Source organism: Sciurus carolinensis, chromosome 8, assembly GCF_902686445.1.
Source record: "Sciurus carolinensis chromosome 8, mSciCar1.2, whole genome shotgun sequence".
Lineage (NCBI taxonomy): Eukaryota > Metazoa > Chordata > Mammalia > Rodentia > Sciuridae > Sciurus > Sciurus carolinensis.
The window spans coordinates 119,367,122-119,386,659 of NC_062220.1; the positions used below are offsets into that span (position 1 = coordinate 119,367,122).

Genomic DNA, 19,538 nt, shown 5'->3' on the forward strand with positions numbered 1-19,538 from the left:
TTACATTACACGTCAATTTGGACAGTAAGGTTTTCTCAGAAAATTTTGATCTGTTTTTTATTTTCTCATTCACGTTTTTTTAAGGTAGATTTACTTAACCAAATTGACTGAAGCATGCTTGGTAAATTTCCAAACACTAAATTGTTAACAGAAATAATATGCATCCTTTGATATTCACAGTCACATATATAAAATGACTCCTATTTATTAGATTGAATTGACTTTGAAGGGAAAGTATGTTTGTTTCAAAATTACTGCTTGACCAAGTCTCTTATGAAATCCAGAACTTAAGTAGTATACTATCACATTTCTAAATCTAAATGGCATAATTTTTAAAAATTTTTATTTCTTCTTTTTAGATATACAAGACAGTAGAGTATATTTGGACATATTAGTTATACATGAAGTATAACTTCCCATTCTTTTAGTTATACATGATGTGGAGTTAAACTGGTTGTGTATTCATATATGAAGATAGGAAAGTTATGTATATAATATACTTTAGGGGTATAAAAGTGCAGTTTTTTCACTGTTCAAGGTTATAAGCTCCTGCTTTTATTCACAGTTATGTTCATAAAAATGCAGTGTTTATCAGTGAAAACACTTGGTCTTTGTATTTTGGGTTTCACTTATTCTGCTTAGTATGACAAAATACATGCTACTTTCATGTATTACTAATTAGAAAAAAATTAAAAATAGAAAATAGAAAAAATAACGAAACTCTCAAACAAACAAAACAAATGCAATATTGGTTTTAGGTGACTGCTCTTTGTATTTTTGGAGTTAAGTTTTTTAGTTCTTTGTATATCCTGGAGATCAATGATCTATCTGAGGTGCAGGTTGTAAAGATTTTCTCCCATTCTTGAGGCTCTCTGTTCACATTCTTGATTGTTTCCTTTGCTGTAGAGAAGCTTTTTAGTTTGATACCATCCCATTTATTGATTCTTGATTTTACTTCTATTGCTTTAGGAGTCTTATTGAGGAAGTCAGTTCCTACACTGGCCTGGTGGAGAGTTGGGCCTCCTTTGTCTTCTAGTAGTCACAGATTCTCTGATCGAATGTCTAAGTCCTTGGTCCACTTTGAGTTCAGTTTTGTGCAGGTGGAGAGATAGTGGTTCAATTTCATTCTACTACATATGGATTTCCAGTTTTCCAAAGCACCATTTTTTGAAGAGGCTGTTGTTTTCCAAAGTATGTTTATGGTGTCTTTGTCTAGTCTGAGATACCTGTATTTATGTGGGTATGACTCTGTGTCTTCTAGTCTGGTTCCATTGGTCTTCATGTGTGTTTTGGTGCCAGTACCATGCTGGTTTTGTTACTGTAGCTCTATACTATAATAAAAGGTCTGGTATTGTGATGCCTTCTATGCTAAGGATTGCTTAGGCTATTCTGGACCTCTTGTTTTTCAAACGTATTTCATGACTGCTTTTTCTGTTTCTTTGAAGAATGTCATTGGAATTTTAATAGGAATTGCATTAAATCTGTATAGTGCTTTTGATAGTATGGCCATTTGACAATATTAATTCTGACTTTCCAAGAACATAAGAGATCTTTCCATTTTCTAATGTCTTCTTCAATTTCTTTCTGTAGTGTTCTATTGTTTCCATTGTAGAAGTGTTTCACCTCTTTTGTAAGGTTGATTTCCAAATTATTTTTAAGGCTATTGTGAATAGGATAGTTTTCCTGATTTCTCTTTCAGCTGATTCATCATTGGTTTATAGGAACACAAGTGATTTATGAGTGTTAATTTTATATGCTGTAAGTTTGTGGAATTTATTTGTGAGTTATAGAAGCTTTCTGGTAGAGTTTTATGGGTCTTTTAAATATATAATTATGTCATTGGCAAATAGGGTAGTTTGAGTTCTTCTTTTCCTATTAAATTCCCTTTAATTTATTTCTTCTGTCTAATTGCTCTGTCTAGAGTTTCCAGGACTATGTTGAATAGGAGTAGTGAAAGAGGGCATCCCTGTCTTGTTCCATTTCTTAGAGGGAATGTTTCCATTTTCTCTATTTAGAATGATGTTGACCTTGGGTAGCTTTTACAATGTTGAGGTATGTTCCTACTATCCCTAGTTTTTCTAGTGTTTTGAACATGAATGGATGCTGTATTTTGTTAAATGCTATTTCTGCATCTATTGAGATGATCATGTGATTCCTGTTGTTTAGTCTACTGATGTGATTAATTACATTTATTGATTTCTGTATGTTGAACCAAACTTGCATCCTTGGATTTAACCCCACTTGATCATAGTGTACTATGTTTTTAATATGTTTTTGCATGTGATTTGCCAGAATTTTATTGAGAATTTTTTTTTGTCACAAAATTTTATTTTATTTTATTTATTTATTTTTTATTGTAAACAAATGGGATACATGTTGTTTCTCTGTCTCTACATGGCGTAAAGGCATACCATTTGTGTAATCATAAATTTACATAGGGTAATGTTGTTTGATTCATTCTGCCATTTTTTCCCTTGCCCCCCTCCCCTCCCACCCTTCCCCTCCATCTATACAGTCCTTCCTTCCTCCATTCCTGCCCCCCTCCCTAAACCCAACTCCAACCCCAACACTAACCCTTCCCACCCCCCATTATGTGTCATCATCCACTTATTAGCGATATCATTCTTCCTTTGGTTTTTTTGAGATTGGCTTATCTCACTTAGCATGATATTCTCCAGTTTCATCCATTTGCCTGCAAATGCCATAATTTTATCATTCTTTATGGCTGAGTAATATTCCATTGTATATATATACCACATTTTCTTTATCCATTCATCAATTGAACGACATCTAGGTTGGTTCCACAATCTGGCTATTGTGAACTGAGCAGCTATGAACATTGATGTGGCTGTATCTCTGTAATATGCTGATTTTAAGTCCTTTGGGTATAGGCCAAGGAGTGGGATAGCTGGGTCAAATGGAGTTTCCATTCCAAGTTTTCTAAGGAATCTCCACACTGCTTTCCAGAGTGGCTGCACTAATTTGCAGCCCCACCAGCAATGTATGAGTGTACCTTTCTCCCCACATCCTCGCCAACACCTGTTGTTACTTGTATTCTTGATAGTCGCCATTCTAATTGGGGTGAGATGGAATCTTAGGGTGGTTTTGATTTGCATTTCTCTTATTACTAGAGATGTTGAACATTTTTCCATATGTTTGTTGATTGCTTGTATATCTTCTTCTGTGAAGTGTCTATTCATTTCCTTAGCCCATTTGTCAGTTGGATTATTTACATTCTTGGTGTAGAGTTTTTTTAGTTCTTTATACATTCTGGAGATTAGCGCTCTATCTGAAGTATGATTGGCAAAGATTTTCTCCCACTCTGTAGGCTCTTTCCTCCCATTGCTGATAGTTTCCTTTGCTGAGAGAAAGCTTTTTAGTTTGAATCTATCCCAGTTATTAATTCTTGCTTTTATTTCTTGTGCTATGGGAGTCCTGTTGAGGAAGTCTGGTCCTAAGCCGACATGTTGAAGCTCTGGACCTACTTTTTCTTCTATAAGATGCAGGGTCTCTGGTCTGATTCCGAGATCCTTAATCCATTTTGAGTTTAGTTTCGTGCATGGTGAGAGATATGGGTTTAGTTTCATTCTGTTGCATATGCATTTCCAATTCTCCCAGCACCATTTGTTGAAGAGGCTATCTTTTCTCCATTGCATATTTTTGGCCCCTTTGTCTAGTATGAGAAAATTGTATTTATTTGGGTTTGTGTCCGTGTCCTCTATTCTGTACCATTGATCATTTCGATAGATGCAGAAAAAGCATTTGATAAAATACAGCACCCCTTCATGCTCAAAACACTAGAAAAAATAGGGATAGTGGGAACATTCCTTAACATTGTAAAGGCCATCTACGCTAAACCCATGGCTAATATCATTCTAAATGGTGAAAAACTGAAAGCATTCACTCTAAAAACTGGAACAAGGCAGGGATGCCCTCTTTCACCACTTCTATTCAATATCGTCCTTGAAACTCTAGCCAGAGCAATTAGACAGACCAAAGAAATTAAAGGGATACGAATAGGAAAAGAAGAACTCAAACTATCCCTATTTGCTGATGATATGATTATATACTTAGAGGAACCAGGAAATTCCACCAGAAAACTTTTAGATCTCATAAGTGAATTCAGTAAAGTATCGGGATATAAGATCAATGCACAGAAATCTAAGGCATTTCTATACATAAGCGATGAATCTTCAGAAAGAGAAATTAGGAAAACTACCCCATTCACAATAGCTTCGAAAAAAATAAAGTATTTGGGAATCAATCTCACAAAAGAGGTGAAAGACCTCTACAATGAGAACTACAGAACACTAAAGAAAGAAATTCAAGAAAACCTTAGAAGATGGAAAGGTCTCCCATGTTCTTGGATAGGAAGAATTAATATTGTCAAAATGGCCATACTACCAAAAGTGCTATACAGATTCAATGCAATTCCAATTAAAATCCCAATGACGTACCTTAAAGAAATAGAGCAAGCAATTATGAAATTCATCTGGAAGAATAAAAAATCCAGAATAGCTAAAGCAATCCTTGGCAGAAAGAGTGAAGCAGGGGGTATCGCAATACCAGATCTTCAACTCTACTACAAAGCAATAGTAACAAAAACGGCATGGTATTGGTACCAAAAAAAGAGAATTTTTTCATCTATGTTCCTGAGGGATATTGGTCTGATGTTTTCTTTCCTTGATGTGTCTTTGTCTGATTTTGGTATCAAGATGATACTAGCTTCAAAGAATGAGTTTGGAAGGGTTCCCTCCTTTTCCAATTCATGAAATAATTAGAGGAGTACTGGTTAGATTCTGCTTTGAAGACTTTGTAGAACTTGACTGAGAAGCCATCTGGTCCTGGGCTTTTCTTTGTTGCTAGGCTATTGAAGGTGTCTTCAATTTCATTGCTTGAAATTGATCTGTTTACATTTTCTAGGTCCTCTTGATTTCATTTGGGTAGGTAATATGGCTCTAGTAATTTGTTGATGTCTTCATGATTTTTTATTTTATTGGAGTATAGATATTTAAAGTAGTTTCTGATTATCTTCTGTATTTCAGTGGTGTCCATGGTGATATTTCCTTTTTCATCTCGAAGTTTAATAATTTGACATTTCTCTCTTATTCTCCTCATCAGATTGGCTAAAGGTTTGTAAATTTTATTTGTTTTTTTTCAAAGGACCAACCTTTTGTTTCATCAATTTTTTGAAATTTTTTTTGTTGTTGTTTCATTTTAATTAATTTCAGTTCTTATTTTAATTATTTCCTGTCTTCTGTTTTTGTTATTGATTTTTTCTTCTTTTTCTAGGGCTTTGAGATATAAAGTTGGGTTATTTAATTGTCAACTTTCTATTCTTTTAAACAATATGCTCAGTGCAGTGAATTTTCCTCTCAGAACCATCTTCAAAGTGTCCCACAGGTTTTGATAAGTTGTGTCACTTTTCTTATTTAACTTTAAGTATTATTTTTTACTTCATCCCTGATTTCTTCAGCTATCTGTTGGTCATTCAATTGTATATTATTGAGTCTTCAGGTGTTAGAGCAGCTTCTGTTTTTCATTTTATCATTGATTCCAATTTCATTCCCTCATGTTCCAATAAAATTCATGATATTATCTCTATTTTTTTTATTTGCCAAGAGTTTCTTTGTGGCATAGCATATCATATAATTTAGAGAAGGATCCATGTGCCGATCAGAAGAAAGTGTTCCCTTATTGATAGATGAAATATTCTACATATGTCTGTTAAGTTTAAATTATTAATTGCATTTTGTAGTTCTGTATCTTCTTTATTTAATTTCTGTTTGGCAAGTCTATCAAGTGGTGAGAAAGGCATGTTAAAGTCACCAGTAATATTCTGTTGGGGTCTGTATGATTCTTGAAATGGTGAAGTGTTTGATGTATGTACTGCTTCATTATTGGGCATCAATATTTAAGATTGTTATGTCTTGTGCTGGGTTTGTGACTCAGTGGTAGAGCATGTGCCTCACATGCATGTGGGGCACTGGGTTTGATCCTTAGCACCACATAAATAAATAAAATAAATAAAAATAAATGTATTGGATCCATCTACAACTAAAAAAAATTTTAAAAAATTGTTATGTCTTATTGGTGTATTGTTCCCTTTTTCAGTATGAAATAAACATCCTGGTCCCCTCTGATCTACTTTGACTGAAGTCTACTTTATCCAATATGAGTACAGAGACCCTGCTTAAAAAATCCATGTGAATGACATGTTTCTCCAATTCTTTCACCTTTCGTCTGTGGATATGTTTCCCTATGAGGTGAATCTCTAGGAGACAGCATATTGTTGGGTCTTGTTTTTTAATCCAATCTTCCTTCCTATGTCTTTTGATGTATGAATTTAGGTCATTGATATATGATGTTATTATTGAGATATGATTTGTATTCCCTATCACTTCGATTTATTTATGTATTTTAATTTGAATTAGTTTTTCCTTTGAGTTTTCCGTTACTGTAGTTCCTCCCTTTGCTTTTTTTTACTTTTTTTTTTTGATACTGGGGATCGAACTTCAGGGACACTTAAAGCCTGAGCCACATCCCCAGCCCTATTTTGTATTTCAGTCAAAGACAGTTTGGTTAGCACTTCACTTTGCGGAGGTTGACTTTGAACTCGCCATTCTCCTGCCTCATTCTAGACACTGGGATGACAGGTATAGACCACCGCACCTGACTTTGTTTTTACTTTTATTTTTCATTTCTTTTTTTAATTTTTTTATTTTTTTACATACTTCATTTTGAGTCATTATACACAAATGGGATACATCATTTCATCTCTATGGTTGCACACCATGTAGATTCATACCATTTGTGTAATCATACATGTACATAGGGCAATGATGTCTGTCCCATTCCATCATTTTTCATACCTCCCTCTCATTTCCCTCTACATAAATTTCATCCATTCTTCTCTATCCCCCCAACTACCCACCCCCATTATATATCATCATCCACTTATCAGTGAAAACATTCAGTCTTTGGTTTTTCAGGATTGGCTTATTTCCCTTAGCATGATATTCTCCAATTTCATCCATTTATCTGCAAATGCCATAATATTATTCTTCTTTATGGCTGAATAATATTCCACCAAGTATATATACCACAGTTTCTTTATCCATTCATCCATTGAAAGGCATTTAGGTTGGTTCTACAATCTAGCTATTGTAAATTGAGCTGTTATAAATATTGATGGGGCTGCGTTACTGTAGTATGCTAATTTTAAGTCCTTTGGGTATAAACCGAGGAGTGGGATAAGTGGGTCAAAAGGTGGGTCCATTCCAAGTTTTCTTAGGATTCTCCACACTGCTTTCCAGAGTGGCTGAACCAATTGGCAACTCCACCAGCAATGTAAAACTGCTATTTCCCCACTTCCACACCAACATCTATTATTGTTCCTGTTCTTCATAGTAGCCATTCTAATTGGAGTAAGATAAAATCTTAGAGTTGTTTTAATTTGCATTTCTCTAACTATTAGAGATGTTGAACACTTTTTCATGTATTTATTAATCACCTGTATGTCTTCTTCTGAAAAGTGTCTGTTCAGTTCCTTGGTCCATTTATTGATTGGGTTCTTTGTATTTTTGTTGTAAAGTTTTGTAAGTTCTTTATAAATTTAGGACATTAGTGCTCTATCTGAAGTGCGTGAGAGCTGGGGATATAGCTCAGTTGGTAGAGTGCCTGCCTTGTAAGCACAAAGCCCTGGGTTCAATCCCCAGCACCACAAGAAGACAAAAAAAAAAAAGTCCTTACTCTGAAGTGCGTGAGGGAAAGATTTCCTCCCACTCTGTAGGTTCTCTTTTCACATTATTGATTGTATCCTTTGCTGAAAAAAAGCTTTTTAGTTCGAATCCATCCCATTTATTGATTCTTGCTTTGATTTCTTGTGCTTTGGGAGTCTTGTTAAGGATGTGTGATCCTAAGCCAACATGATGGAGATTTGGGCCTACTTTATGTTCTATTTGGTGCAGGGTCTCTGATCTAATTCCTAAGTCCTTGATGCATTTTGAGTTGAGTTTTGTGCAGGGTGAGAGATAGGGGTTTAATTTCATTTTATGGCATATGGATTTCCAGTTTTCCCAGCACCATTAGTTGAAGAGGCTATATTTTCTCCATTATATGTTTTTGGCACCTTTGTCTAGTTTGAGAAAACTTTATTTATTGGGGTTTGTCTCTGCGTCCTCTATTCTATACCATTGATCTACCTGTCTATTTTGGTGCCAATACCATGCTGTTTTTGTAACTATTGCTGTATAGTATAGTTGGAGTTCTGGTATTATGATACCCCCTGCTCACTCTTCCTGCTAAGGATTGCTTTAGCTATCCTGGATCTCTTATTTTTCCTAGTGAATTTCATGATTGCTTGCTCTGTTTCTATGAGATACATCATTGGAATTTTAATTGGAATTACATTGAATTTGTATAGCACTTTTGGTAGTATGGCCATTTTGATAATATTAATTCTTCCTATCCAAGAACATGGGAGATCTTTCCATCGTCTAAGGTTTTCTTTAATTTCTTTCTTTAGTGTTCTGTAGATCTCATTGTAGAAGTCTTTCACCTCTTTTGTTAGATTGATTCCCAAGTGTTTTTTTGAGGTTATTGTGAATTTATAAGTGATGAATCCTCTGAGGATTCATCACTTATAAATAAAAATGCATTAGATTTTCGAGCATTGATTTCATATCCTGCTACTTTACTGAATTCATTTATGAGTTCTAGAAGGTTTCTGGTGGAATTTTTTGGTTCCTCTAAATATAGAATCATGTCATCAGCAAATAGGGGTAGTTTGAGTCCTTCTTTTTCCTATTCGTATCCCTTTAATTACTTTGGTCCAATTGCTCTGGATAGAATTTCAAGGACAATGTTGAATAGAAGTGGTGAAAGAGGGCATCCCTGCCTTGTTCCAGTTTTTAGGAGGAATGTTTTCAGTTCTTCTCCATTTAAAGTGATGTTGGCCATGGACTTAGCATAGATAGCCTTTACAATGTTGAGATGTGTTCCTAGTATCCCTGTTTTTTTCTAGTGTTTTGAGCATGAAGCGGTGCTGTATTTTATCAAATTCTTTTTCTGCATCTATTGAAATAATCATATGATTCTTAACTTTAAGTCTACTGATGTGATGAATTGCATTTATTGATTTCCAGATGTTGAACCAACCTTGCATCATTGGGATACACCCCACTTGATCATGGTGCACTATATTTTGAATATGTTTTTGCATGCAATTTGCCAGAATTTTGGTAAGAATTTTTGCATCTATATTCATCAGGGATATTGGTCTAAAGTTTTCTTTCCTTGATGCGTCTGTGTGCAGTTTTGGTATCAGAGTGATACCAGCTTCATAGAATGAGTTTGGAAGGGATCCCTCCTTTTCTATTTCCTGGAATACTTTAAGGAATACTGGTACTAGTTCTTCTTTAAAGGACTTGTAGAATTTGACTAACAATTCATCTGGTCCTGGGATTTTCTTGGTTGGTAAGCTTTTGATGGCTTCTTCTGTTTCAGTGCTTGAAATTGATGTTTAAATTGTGTACATCTTCCTGATTCAGTTTGGGAGAATCATATGTCTCTAAAACTTTTTCAATGTCTTCAATATTTTCTATTTTGTTGGAGCTTAGATTTTCAAAGTAGCTTCTAATTATGCATTTCAATGGTGTCTGTCATGATCTTTCAGTTTTCATCACAAATTCTAGTAATTTGAGTTTCTCTCTCCTTCTCTTCATTAGTGTGACTAAGGGTTTATCAATTTTGTTTACTTTTTCAAAGAACAACATTTTTTGTCAATTTTTTTAATTGTTTCTCTTGATTCAATTTCATTGATTTCAGCTCTGATTTAATTATTTCCTGTCTTCTACTATTTTTGGTGTTGATCTGTGCTTTCTTCTCTTTGAGATGTAATGTTAGGTCATTTAGTTGTTGACTTTTTATTTTTTAATGTATGAGCTCAATGCAAAAAACTTTCCTCTTAGTACTGCTTTCAAAGTGTCCCTGAGATTTTGATATGGTGTGTCATTGTTCTCATTTACCTCTAAGAATTTCTTTTTATCTCTTTCCTGATATCTTCTGTTATCATTGCATCATTCAAAAGCATATCATTTAATCTCCAGGTGTAGTTGTAGTTTTGTTTTTTATTTTATCATTGATTTCTAATTGCATTTCATTATGGTCTGATAGAATACAAGGTAGTATCTGTATTATTTTGTACTAGGGCTTCTCTGTGGCATAGCATATGGTCTGTTTTGGAGAAGGATCCATGAGCTGCTGAGAAGAAAGTGTATTTGCTCAATGATGGATGAAATACTCTGTATATGTCCATTAAATCTATATCATTGGTTGTATTCTTTAGTTCCATAGTTTCTTTGTTCATCTGATGTTTGGAGGATCTATCTATCCAGTGGTGAGAGCAGTGTGTTCAAGTCATCCACTATTATTGTGTTTTGGTTTACTTGATTCTTCAAATTGAGAAGGGCTTGTTTGATGTACATAGATGCTCCATTGTTTGGGACATAAATATTTAAATTCATTATGTCTTACTGGTTTATGGTTCCCTGGAGCAGTATGAAATATTCTTCTTTATCCCTTTTGACTAACTTAGGTTTGAAGTCCACTTTATCTGATATGAGGATGGAGACCCCTGCTTTTTTACTGGGTCCATGTGCATGGTATGTTTTTCCCCGTCCTTTCACCTTTAGTTTGTGGATGTCTTTTTCTATGAGATGATGCTTTCAAAGGCAGCATATTGTTGGGTGTTTCTTTTTAATCCAATCTGCCAGTCTATGTCCTTTGACTAATGAGTTTAGGCCATTATCATTCAGGGTTATTATTGTGAAATGATTTTTATTCCTGGACATTTTGGCTTATTTTTGGTTTTTAGCTTGACTTAGTTTCTCCTTTGATTGACTTTTCCTTAGGGTAGTTCCTTCCTTTGCTGACTTGTATTGTCGTTTTTCACTTCCTCCTCATGAAATATTTTGCTAAGAATGTTCTGTAATGTTCTAGTTGTGAATTCTTTTAGTTTTTGTTTATCATGTCAGGTTTTTGTTTCATCTTCAAATCTGAAGCTTAATTTTACAGAGTATAGTATTCTTGGTTGACGTCCATTTTCTTGCAGATTTTGGTATGAATTATTCCATGACCTCCAAACCTTAAGGGTCTGGGTTGAGAAATCAGCTGAGATCTGTATTGGTTTCCCATTAAAAGTAATCTCTGTATTGGTTTCCCTTTAAAACTGATCTCTCATTTTTCTCTGAAAGTCTTTAAAATTCTATCCTTATTCTGTATCTTGGGCATTTTCACAATAATGTAATTTGGTTTCCATCAGTTGTAATTTTGTATATTTGGGGTCCTATAAGTCTCCTGTATTTGGTTTTCCGTTTCTTTCTTCAGATTTGGGGAATTTTCAAATATTATTTCATTGAAAAGAGTGTGCATTCCTTTGGATTTATCTATACTGATAAATCTTAAGTGTGTTCTTTCATGGTACTCATATTTCTTGGAAGCTTTGTTCATGTTCTTTTAACATCATTTACCCATAGTCGACTTTACTTTCTAGATGACATATTTTGTCTTCATTGCCAAAAATTCTGTCCTCCAATTGGTCTAGTCTTCTGGTAGTACTTTCCAATAAATTTTTTTTTATTATTGTATACAAATGGGATACATGTTGTTTCTCTATTTGTACATGGAGTCAAGGCATACCATTTGTGTAATCATACATTTACATAGGGCAATGATGTTTGATTCATTATTTTTCCCTTCCACCCCACCCCTCCCACCCCTCTTTTCCCTCTATACAGTCCTTCTTTCCTTCATTCTTACCACACTCCTTATCCCTAACCCTAAACCTAACCCTAAACCTAATGCTAACCCCTCCCACCCCCCAATATATGTCCTCATCCACTTAGCAGTGAGATAATTCATCCTTTAGTTTTTTGAGATTGGCGTATCTCACTTAGCATGATATTCTCCAGTTTCATCCATTTGCCTGCAAATGCCATAATTTTATCATTCTTCATTGTGGAGTAATATTCCATTGTATATATATGCCACAGTTTCTTTATCCATTCAGCAACTGATGGGCATCTAGGTTGGTTCCACAATCTGGCTATGATGAATTGAGCAGCAATGAACATTGATGTGGCTGTATCTCTGTAGTGTGCTGATTTTAAGTCCTTTGGGTATAGGCCAAGGAGTGGGATAGCTGGGTCAAATGGTGTTTCCATTCCAAGCTTTCTGAGGAATCTCCATACTGCTTTCCAGAGTGGCTGCACTAATTTGCAACCCCACCAGCAATGTATGAGTGTTCCTTTTTCACCACATCCTCGCCAACACCTATTGTTGCTTGTCTTCTTGATAATCGCCATTCTAATTGGGGTGAGATGAAATCTTAGGGTAGTTTTGATTTGCATTTCCCTTATTACTAGGGATGTTGAACATTTTTTCATATATCTGTTGATTGCTTGTAGATCTTCTTCTGTGAATTGTCTGTTCATTTCCTTAGCCCATTTGTTGACTGGATTATTTGTATTCCTGGTGTAGAGTTTTTTTAGTTCTTTATACATTCTGGAGATTAGCGCTCTATATGAAGTATGGTTGGCAAAGATATTCTCCCTCTCTGTAGGCTCTCTCTTCACATTGCTGATAGTTTCCTTTGCTGAGAGAAAGCTTTTTAGTTTGAATCTATCCCAGTTGTTGATTCTTACTTTTATTTCTTGTGCTATGGGAGTCCTGTTCAGGAAGTCTGATCCTAAGCCAACAAGTTGAAGATTTGGACCTACTTTTTCTTTTTTTTATTTTTTTTTTTTTAATTTTAAACAAATGGGATACATGTTGTTTCTCTGTCTGTACATGGCGTAAAGGCATACCATTTGTGTAATCATAAATTTACATAGGGTAATGTTGTTTGATTCATTCTACCATTTTTTCCCTTCCCCCCCACCCCCCACTCTTCCCCTCCATCTATACAGACCTTCCTTCCTCCATTCCTGCCCCCCTCCCTAAACCCAACTCCAACCCCAACACTAACCCTTCCCACCCCCCATTATGTGTCATCATCCACTTATTAGCAATATCATTCTTCCTTTGATTTTTTGAGATTGGCTTATCTCACTTAGCATGATATTCTCCAGTTTCATCCATTCACCTGCAAATGTCATAATTTTATCATTCTTTATGGCTGAGTAATATTCCATTGTATATATATACCACATTTTCTTTATCCATTCAACAATTGAGGGACATCTAGGTTGGTTCCACAATCTGGCTATTGTGAACTGAGCAGCTATGGACATTGATGTGGCTGTATCTCTGCAATATGCTGATTTTAAATCCTTTGTGTATAGGCCAAGGAGTGGGATAGCTGGGTCAAATGGTGGTTCCATTCCAAGTTTTCTAAGGAATCTCCACACTGCTTTCCAGAGTGGCTGCACTAATTTGCAGCCCCACCAGCAATGTAAGAGTGTACCTTTCTCCCCACATCCTCGCCAACACCTGTTGTTGCTTATATTCTTGATAATCGCCATTCTAATTGGGGTGAGATGGAATCTTAGGGTGGTTTTGATTTGCATTTCTCTTATTACTAGAGATGTTGAACATTTTTCCATATGTTTGTTGATTGCTTGTATATCTTCTTCTGTGAAGTGTCTATTCATTTCTTTAGCCCATTTGTCAGTTGGATTATTTACATGCTTGGTGTAGAGTTTTTTGAGTTCTTTATACATTCTGGAGATTAGCGCTCTATCTGAAGTATGATTGGCAAAGATTTTCGCCCACTCCGTAGGCTCTTTCTTCGCATTGCTGATAGTTTCCTTTGCTGAGACAAAGCTTTTTAGTTTGAATCTATCCCAGTTATTGGTTCTTGCTTTTATTTCTTGTGCTATGGGAGTCCTGTTGAGGAAGTCTGGTCCTAAGCCGACATGTTGAAGCTCTGGACCTACTTTTTCTTCTATAAGATGCAAGGTCTCTGGTCTGATTCCGAGGTCCTTAATCCATTTTGAGTTTAGTTTCATGCATGGTGAGAGATATGGGTTTAGTTTCATTCTGTTGTATATGGATTTCCAATTCTCCCAGCACCATTTATTGAAGAGGCTATCTTTTCTCCATTGCATATTTTTGGCCCCTTTGTCTAGTATGAGAAAATTGTATTTATTTGGGTTTGTGTCCATATCCTCTATTCTGTACCATTGATCTACCTGTCTATTTTGGTACCAATACCATGCCGTTTTTGTTACTATTGCTTTGTAGTAGAGTTGAAGATCTGGTATTGCAATAACCCCTGCTTCATTCTTGCTACTTAGGATTGCTTTTGCTTTTCTAGGTTTTTTATTCTTCCAGATGAATTTCATAATTGCTTGCTCTATTTCTGTAAGGTACATCATTGGGATTTTCATTGGAATTGCATTGAATCTGTATAGCACTTTTGGTAGTATGGCCATTTTGACAATATTAATTCTTCCTATCCAAGAACATGGGAGATCTTTCCATCTTCTAAGGTTTTCTTGAATTTCTTTCTTTAGTGTTCTGTAGTTCTCATTGTAGAGGTCTTTCACCTCTTTTGTGAGATTGATTCCCAAATACTTTATTTTTTTCGAAGCTATTGTGAATGGGGTAGTTTTCCTGATTTCTCTTTCTGAAGATTCATCGCTTATGTATAAAAATGCCTTAGATTTATGTGCATTGATCTTATATCCCGCTACTTTACTGAATTCACTTATGAGATCTAAAAGTTTTCTGGTGGAATTTCCTGGTTCCTCTAAGTATACCATCATATCATCAGCAAATAGGGATAGTTTGAGTTCTTCTTTTCCTATTCGTATCCCTTTAATTTCTTTGGTTTGTCTAATTGCTCTGGCTAGAGTCTCAAGGACGATGTTGAATAGAAGTGGTGAAAGAGGACATCCCTGCCTTGTTCCAGTTTTTAGGGGGAATGCTTTCAGTTTTTCACCATTTAGAATGATATTAGCCATGGGTTTAGCGTAGATGGCCTTTACAATGTTAAGGAATGTTCCCACTATCCCTATTTTTTCTAGTGTTTTGAGCATGAAGGGGTGCTGTATTTTATCAAATGCTTTCTCTGCATCTATCGAAATAATCATGTGATTCTTGACTTTAAGTCTATTGATATGGTGAATGACATTTATTGATTTCCTGATGATGAACCAACCTTGCATCCCTGGGATGAAACCCACTTGATCGTGGTGCACTATCTTTTTAATATGTTTTTGTATGTGATTTGCTAAAATTTTGTTTAGATTTTTTGTGTCGATGTTCATTAAGGATATTGGTCTGAAATTTTCTTTCCTCGATGTGTCTCTGTCTGGTTTAGGAATCAGGGTAATATTGGCTTCATAGAATGAGTTTGGGAGAGTTCCCTCCTCTTCTATTTTCTGGAATACTTTGAGAAGTATTGGAATGAGCTCTTCTTTAAAAGTTTTGTAGAACTCGGCTGAGAACCCATCTGGTCCTGCACTTTTCTTTGTTGGTAGGCTTTTGATGACTTCTTCTATTTCATTACTTGAAATTGGTCTATTTAAATTGTGTATGTCCTCCTCCTTCAGTTTAGGCAATTCATATGTCTCTAGAAACCTGTTGATGTCTTCGAAATTTTCTATTTTGTTGGAGTATAGATTTTCAAAATAGCTTCTAATTATGTTTTGTATTTCAGTCGTGTCTGTTGTGATATTTCCTTGTTCATTCCGAATTTTAGTGATTTGGGTTTTCTCTCGTCTTCTCTTTGTTAGTGTGGCTAAAGGGTTTATCAATTTTGTTTATTTTTTCGAAGAACCTACTATTTATTTTGTAAATTTTTTGTATTGTTTCTTTCGTTTCAATTTCGTTGATTTCAGCTCTCAGTTTAATTATTTCCTGTCTTCTACTACTTTTGGTGTTGGTCTGTTCTTCTTTTTCTAGGGCTTTGAGCTGTAGTGTTAGGTCATTTATTTTTTGAGTTTTACTTCTTTTATTAAATGCGCTCCATGAAATAAATCTTCCTCTAAGTACTGCTTTCATAGTGTCCCAGAGATTTTCATATGATGTTTCTTTGTCTCGTTTACCTCTAAGAATTTTTTAATTTCCTTCCTAATATCTTCTGTTATCCATTCATCATATAGTAGCATATTGTTTAATCTCCAGGTGTTGGAGTAGTTTCTGTTTTTTACTCTTTCATTAATTTGTAACTTCAATCCATTATGATCTGATAGAATACAAGGTAGTGTCTCTATCTTCTTGTATTTGCTGACATTAGCTTTGTGGCATAATACATGGTCTATTTTAGAGAAGGATCCATGTGCTGCTGAGAAGAAAGTGTATTCGCTCTTGGTTGGATGGTATATTCTATAAATGTCTGTTAAGTCTAAATTATTGATTGTGTTATTGAGATCTATGGTTTCTTTGTTCAATTTTTGTTTGGAAGATCTGTCCAGTGGTGAAAGAGGCGTGTTAAAATCACCTAGTATTATTGTGTTATGGTCTATTTGGTTTCTAAAATTGAGAAGGATTTGTTTAACATACATGGATGAGCCACTGTTTGGGGCATAGATGTTTATGAGTGTTATATCTTGCTGATTTATGCTTCCCTTAAGCAGTATGAAATGTCCTTCTTTATCCCTTCTGACTAACATTGGCTTGAGGTCCACATTATCTGAAATGAGGATGGATACTCCAGCTTTTTTGCTGAGTCCATGTGCATGGGATGTTTTTCCCCATCCTTTCACCTTTAGTCTATGGGTATCTCTTTCAATGAGGTGAGTCTCTTGCAGGCAACATATTGTTGGATCTTTCTTTTTAATCCAATCTGCCAGTCTATGTCTTTTGATTGATGAATTCAGGTCATTAACATTCAGGGTTATTATCGAGATATGATTTGTATTCCTGGTCATTTGGTTCATATTTAAAATTTTATTTATTTATTTATTTATTTTTTGACACAATTTGGTTCCTCCTTTATTTGACAATTCCTTTAGGATAATTCCTCCCTTTGCTGATTTGCTTCTTTGTTTTTTATCTCTTCCTCATGAAATATTTTGCTGAGAATGTTCTGTAATGCTGGCTTTCTTTTTGTAAATTCTTTTAGCTTTTGTTTATCATGGAATGATTTTATTTCATCGTCAAATTTGAAGGTAAGTTTTGCTGGGTATAAGATTCTTGGTTGGCATCCATTTTCTTTAAGAGCTTGAAAAATGTTGTTCCAGGCCCTTCTAGCTTTTAGGGTCTGGATTGAAAAATCTGCTGATATCCGTATTGGCTTCCCCCTGAATGTAATTTGGTTCTTTTCTCTCACAGCCTTTAAAATTCTGGCTTTATTTTGTATGTTAGGTATTTTCATTATAATGTGCCTTGGTGTGGGTCTGTTGTAATTTTGTGTATTTGGAATCCTATAAGCCTCTTGTACTTGATTTTCAATTTCATTCTTCAGATTTGGGAAATTTTCTGACATTATTTCTTCAAATAGATTGTTCATTCCTTTGGTTTGTTTCTCTAAGCCTTCCTCAATCCCAATAATTCTCAAATTTGGCCTTTTCATGATATCCCATAGTTCTTGGAGATTCTGTTCATGATTTCTCACCATCTTCTCTGTTTGTTCAACTTTGTTTTCGAGGTTAAATATTTTGTCTTCAATATCTGAAGTTCTGTCTTCCAGCTGTTCTATCCTGTTGGTTATGCTTTCTATGGAGTTCTTAATTTGGTTTATTGTTTCCTTCATTTCAAGGATTTCTGTTTGGTTTTTTTTCAATATCTCTAACTCTTTATTGAAATGATCTTTTGCTTTCTGAATTTGCTCTGTTAACTGTCGATTGGTGCAATCGTTCAATGCCTGCATTTGCTCTTTCATCTCATCGTTTGCTTCCCTAATCATTTTAATTATGTACATTCTGAACTCCCTTTCTGTCATTTCTTCTGCCATGCTGTCGTTGGATTTTATTGATGTAACATCTAGATTTGTTTGGGGCATTTTCTTCCCTTGTTTTCTCATATTGTTCAGGAGTCAGTGGGTCATTAAGATATTGCAGATTTCCTCTATCAACTTAAAATATCCCTGAAGATTGCTAGTATATCCCCTCTTATCCTTCAGTAGCCTGAAGTCTTGGAGGAGGTTGATAATGCAGAGCTCCACGAAGAAGCTGCCTCTCTAGGGGTGGTGACCCTCAGGTGGCGTATATTCCCTGCTAGTGGGCAGAGGTGCCTCCACTTGTTGACCAATGGTCATCTAATGGGGAACTAGACTGCGGGCTGAGGCAAGGCCTGTTTGTGCCTGTGTCTCTGGTTTTACCATCCCTGTGGGAAAACGTTCCCCGGCCGGGAAGACTCACTCGGTGGGGACATCTCACTGGTCAGTTGCCCTCCTAGAGTTTCCCCTCAATCTACAACTACCACCTGGGCTGGGCTGTCTTCCTCTGCAATGATCCCAGGGGCCCGGACCTACGTCCTGGGCCTGGGAGCCTCACCCTTCGCAGGTGAGTCTCCTTAGGCTGCCTCTCCCAGAGAATCTGCCCGCCGTCCTGGAAACTTCTTTCCGCCCCTAGGCGTGTCTCTGTGCTGCTCTTCCAGCAAGAAGCCACCTAGCTCCTGGGACCCTGCTCTGCACCAATCGCCTGGCTATGCAGCACCTCCTCTGAGCCACCACCTGGAGCCCCGTACAATAGCTCCGAGACCCAGAGACCCGCCACACACCTCCTCCTCCGGACAGCCGCCCGGTTTCCGACACAGTCACTAGGAGTCCAAACAACTCACTTCGGGTCTCCTCCTCCCGCCAACCACCCGTAGCCCTAGGCAGTCACTCCAATTCCAAGTGACCCGCCCTGTTCCTCCTCCTCCTCCTTGGGGTAGCCCCCCGGGTGTTCAGGAGCGGTGGCTCCGAGACCAAGTGACTCACCATGCTCCTCCTCCAGGCAGGCCACCGGTGTTCAGGAGCGGTCACTTTTAGTCCAATCAACTCATCACTCGCCTCCTCCTCTGGCAACCACCTGTGGCTCTGATGCAGTCACTCCTAGACCAAGCGTCCCACCGCTCTCCTCCTCCAGGCAGGCCACCAGTGTTCTGGAGCAGTTGTTCTGAGATCAAACAGCTTGCCACGCAGCTCCTCCTCTGGCAACTGCCTGTGGCTCTGATGCAGTCACTCCTAGACCAAGCGTCCCGCCACGCTCCTCCTCTTCCTCTGGTCAGTCCCCCGGTGTTCAGGAGTGCTCGCTCTGAGTTCAAACAGCTCACCACGCAGCTCCTCCTCTGGCAACCGCCTGTGGTTCTGATGCAGTCACTCCTAGACCAAGTGACCCGCCGAGCTTCTCCTCTTCCTCCGGGCAACACCCCGGTGTTCAGAAGCGGTCGTCCTGGGTCTGAACATCTCGCCACGCAGCTCATCCTCAGGCAGCTGCCCGGAGCCCCAGTGGTTGCTCCGAGTCCAAGTGCTGTGCTGAGTCGCCTCCTCTACGATGATCCCAGTCGTCCGTGTTTACCGCTCCAGTGGGGGGAGGGGCATCTCGCCGAGCAACTCCACTTCACAAATTCCCTGCGTTCCAGGGCTATTGCCCCATCCGGGATGC

At 36.9% G+C, this 19,538-nt stretch overlaps 3 protein-coding genes and 1 pseudogene across 11 annotated transcripts in view; all 4 read left to right on the top strand.

The window, feature by feature from the left end:
* LOC124990515 (zinc finger protein 264-like) overlaps positions 1 to 1,703 on the top strand; it is a 5,596-nt pseudogene extending 3,893 nt beyond the window's left edge.
* LOC124991706 (immunoglobulin lambda-1 light chain-like) overlaps positions 1 to 19,538 on the top strand; it is a 1,192,366-nt gene that overhangs the window by 1,079,822 nt on the left and 93,006 nt on the right. The window lies entirely within an intron of this gene.
* Positions 1 to 19,538, top strand: part of LOC124991707 (immunoglobulin lambda-1 light chain-like) — a 1,154,667-nt gene that overhangs the window by 1,037,664 nt on the left and 97,465 nt on the right. The gene's annotated exons all lie outside the window — the stretch shown is intronic.
* LOC124991709 (immunoglobulin lambda-1 light chain-like) overlaps positions 1 to 19,538 on the top strand; it is a 981,515-nt gene that overhangs the window by 859,997 nt on the left and 101,980 nt on the right. The window lies entirely within an intron of this gene.